The 4,540-nt window shown below is 38.7% G+C and overlaps 1 pseudogene; it reads right to left on the bottom strand.

Annotated features, from left to right (window-relative positions):
- Positions 1-1,176: 1,176 nt before the first annotated feature.
- LOC118578557 lies at positions 1,177-2,196 on the bottom strand (annotated as a pseudogene).
- Positions 2,197-4,540: the final 2,344 nt, after the last annotated feature.

Genomic DNA, 4,540 nt, shown 5'->3' with positions numbered 1-4,540 from the left:
TGGATAAATAAATTGTGGTACATATACACAATAGAGTACTACTCAGCAGAGAAAAACAATGACATCATGAGGTTTGCAGGAAAATGCATGGAACTAGAAAATATCACCCTGAGTGAGGTAACCTAGAATCAGAAAGACAAACATGCTATGTATTCATTCATAAGTGGATACTAGATGTAAAGCAAAGGATAACCAGACTGAAACCCACAGCTCCAGGGAGGCTACCTAGTAAAGTGAATCTTAAAAAAGACACAGGGATGACCCAGTGATGGAGAAATAGATGAGATCTACAGGAGCAAATTGGGGCTGAGGGGGATAATGGATGGCAAGGGCCAGGGGAAAGAGAGCTTAGGGGAGTGGGAGGTTTGATCTGTATCAGGAACAGAGTGGGAGAACTTGGAAAGGAACACTCCTTAATAACTTGTTCTCCTAGGATTTTTCAGCCTGTGTTTTATTTCTTTTATTTATTTATTTATTTATTTATTTGTTTGTTTGTTTGTTTGTTTTGCATTTGAGAGAGGGTTTCTCTATGTAGCTTTGGTGTCTGTCCTAGATCTTGCTCTGTAGACCAGGCTGGCCTCAAACTCACATAGATCTATTTGGCTCTGCTTCCTAGGTGCTGGGATTAAAGGCGTGTGCCGCCATTGCCTGGTGGAGGCTTTTCTTTCTTTCTTTTTTTTTTTTTTTTCACTGTTCAAGGTTTATTTGGTGTTTTCATTGGCATGACACTTGGGTAGTTGGTTGCATCATCCATATGCAGATCTTTCTTTTTACATAATATTTCAATGTACACTACAGACACATAATACACAAAATAATATCCTTTAGAACAGATATGCACAAATATGTATAATGTATTTACTCATTGGAGCCACATTATGACTAACTGGGAACTCATTGGCCTAGGCATGTTTGGTGAGGGTACACAGCAGACATGGCAGGCTCACAAGGTACCTGAAGCCTGCACACAATTGGCAGTGTGTCTCAGAGACAGTGGGACTGTCATACCAACCAGGTTACCACTACACAAGTACCACTTAGCATCAGGGTAGAGCTGTGGGAACCGCCACCTTAACACAACAACACTAAGCACAGCTCAAATGAGGAGACAGTGTGTTGTCTTCATAGAAACCCTGCTGCAGCCTGAACAGTGAAGCTCTAGGATATCTGAGGATTTTAGAACTGCAGCTCCTTCTGGATGCCCCTGAGCGTATCTCTACTCTTCTTCAAGCGGGCCTCCTCTTCAGAAGTCAGAGTCACCATCACAACATCTGAAGTTCCATTTTGTTCCAGGACACAAGGGACACTGAGGAAAACATCATCCTTGATTCCATAGAGACCCTTAATCATGGTATAAATGGGATGCACCCACCTAAGATTCTTCATCATGCTCTCAGCTAGGTTGGCCACAGAGAGGCCAATGGCCCAGGAGGTATTCCCTTTGAGTTTAATCACCTCAGAGGCGCTGTCAACCACCTGCTTGTGAATCTCCTTCCACTGCCCCTTGTCTACATCAGAGCACAGTTATGGATTCAGATTCTTCAGGGAGACACCAGCAACATTCCCACCACTCCACACACAGGCACACTGGAGTCTCCATGCTCCCCTAGGACCCATCCATGACAGCTTAGCGAGTGAATGCCCAACTTTTCTCCCATCAGGTAATGGAACTGAGCTGAATCCAGATTGCAACCACTCCCAATAACTCGGTTTTTGGGGAAGCCACATATCTTCCAGGCCATGTAGGTCAAGATATCCACTGGGTTTGAAACAATAAGTAGCTTGCAATTTGGACTGTACTTCACAACCTTGGGAATGATGAACTTAAAGATGTTCACATTTCGCTGGACCAGATTGAGTTTGCTCTCTGCCTCTTGCTGACAGGCCCCACTGTGATAATGACCAGCGTGGAGTTTGCAGTCACACTATAGTTTTTGCCAGAGACAATTTTTGGTGTTCTGAGGAAAAGGCTGCCATGCTGGAGATCCATCATCTCTCCCTTCATCTTGTCTTCCTGACATCAACAAGGGCAAGCTCATCAGCCAAGTCCTTCATTAGGATACTAATGGCACAAGCCATGCCAACAGCACCAACCCCAATAACCATAATCTTGTTCTGAGGGGCTTGTTCTTCCTTAAGTAAATTCACAATCAGCTGGTCCTTGAGGGTTGCCATCTTGGTGGACTTTGAACCTTTTGGGATCACAAGTGCATGATGGACAGCAGCATGGTCTGGGCTTGGCGACAGAGGCTCCAGTCTGGAGGCATTTTCTTAATTGAGGTTTTCTCTTCTCTGAAAAACCTAACATGTATCAAGTTGACATAAAAACTAGCCAGCACACCAAGACTACTGAATTCATTTTCATTGTTAAGACTGATTTAAATATATACCCAAGGAAAATAATTGAAAAAAATAAACAGAGAAATTTTATCATGTTAACTATCATAGGGATATAAAAAGTTTTAGTGTGTTAAAAATACTAAAATCTACTTAAATGTCTTATGCCTAACATCTACATAAGTTATGGCACCAATGATCTCAAACAAAACTCTTGAAATTCTGGATTTATTATCATGTTTATGTAATTACTTCAGATCTAATATTTTATAACAAAAATATGAATAAAACAAGTGTTTTGTGCAGTTTTAATTACTCAGAATCAATATGTGAAAAATACTTCGTATATAAAATGCATGCATTGGAATATAGTATATTCTTAGTTTTTCAGAAGCATTTATCCTGAAAATTATCTCATGTAGAGAATTCTTTAGGATCTATGTATAGCTACACACTCATAAATACTTCTTATTAAACAATAACCCAATGCCTCTTAGTGCATAGTAGTGTACTTTGTTAAGAGAGGTTTCTCACCAAAGAAGGGACTACTGTAGCCAGCAAGCAACATATAAGTGCTGAACAGGGCCCTCCATTATTCTGAATCTCACCACAACCTTCAGAAATGTCAGTAGTCCTTTATTTTAATCATGCTCTTGGAAGGCATGACCTGCCTTCATCAGCATTTGGTGGAAGTTGGATGTCTCATTGGCATCTTCTTACATTTCCTCAGACTTTCCTTGACCGTGTAAATGGTTTTCTCAGTTTATGTCTTCAAGAAACTGATATTGACATATTGCAGGATGAGATAATGTCTCAGATGACTTGATTGAATGAGTGGCATATATCTTTAAAAATGAGTCCTGAGACCTGAACATTATAGACTAGGTCACTGCTAACAATCTAAAGGAAAGGATACATCTTTAAAAAAATCAAGGTACTGCTCATGAATAACCTGTAATTTACCTTTATCATTTGTTTAATATTATAGCATATTGTTAGTTACTTATATTAAGAAGTAAAAATATCACTACCATATACTTTTTTATTAGAACTGTCTGTTAATTAAATTTATGCCAGATAAAAGATGAAGGTATTTATTAACTGTGGATGTTTGGAGCTATAAATGTTTTCATTTGTCAATTGCCCAGTTCTTTATTCTTCTACACTATTGGGTATTTTAGGAAAATAAGTACATTATTATCTTTTAGTAGTTGTTGTGTCTAGGTAAAATATGGAAGCCCAAAAGAGATTTTGTAAGATGGGAGATGTTTTCTTTTTATATTTCTTTCTGTCCACAGCCTGCAGAAAAACTTTATCTCCCTTTTTTGCTCAAGATACTTCCAGGCAGCTGAATACATACCTTGTGTTACAAATTTCAGAAATGACATTTTTTAAATGTTTACTTAACTTTCAACTTTTTCCTTCTTTGTATTCTTGCAAATCTAGATTGCCTAACAACTGGCTCAAATTTTTTAATTGGATTCTCCTCTTTCTCCTTCACCTATATATCAAGTTTATCTACTTGTTACATATATTGAATTCTTTCTACTTACAAAATCTATATTATGCTTTTTCTCTTCTTCTAAACAAAAGCAATGTGGTACAAAAATTATTAGAAGAACATGTGCTACCTCTATTTAGTGAGTAAGGATCCACATTTGCACAGCTGTTGGATGGATTTGGAATCATTTAGCTTACCATGTCCCTACCCTCCTGGACCTAAGGAGTTCTGTAAGCAGGAACACACAATTTTGCTGAGGAAGAAGAAAAGCCCTGGGGGATGCACATTCCAAGTGCAGTTCTGCCCTCCATAGAGGCACTGTGCTGCCAGTGTTTACACATCAGCCATAGTGAAAGAGACACCAAGAAGAGGAGTAGTCTCATGGAGAAAGCTCCAGGCTCTATATTCTTCTGAAAATTTTCCAAAGAATGGTTAATAGCTGTATGTGTAAATTTCTCTTAAAATATTGAATATCTGTTGAAATTGGATACTGGTAATGTTTTAATCAAAATAGAGACATCTCATGTAATGCCAAAAAGATGGAGGGTACAAGATTAGATGGCTAGTAAGCACACCCCAATTCTACACTTTACTTTTGGCATTGAGACTGCTGTTTTCACCTTTTAGATAGTAAAGAAAAGGCTCTTGATGGACATGCAAAGTTGCATACATGTTGCATTGATAATGGGCATTTTGGGGTTA

This window comes from Onychomys torridus, chromosome 2, assembly GCF_903995425.1.
Source record: "Onychomys torridus chromosome 2, mOncTor1.1, whole genome shotgun sequence".
NCBI lineage: Eukaryota > Metazoa > Chordata > Mammalia > Rodentia > Cricetidae > Onychomys > Onychomys torridus.
Note: the sequence above shows the minus strand (reverse complement) of the source record. Positions and strands in the feature narration are given on the sequence as shown.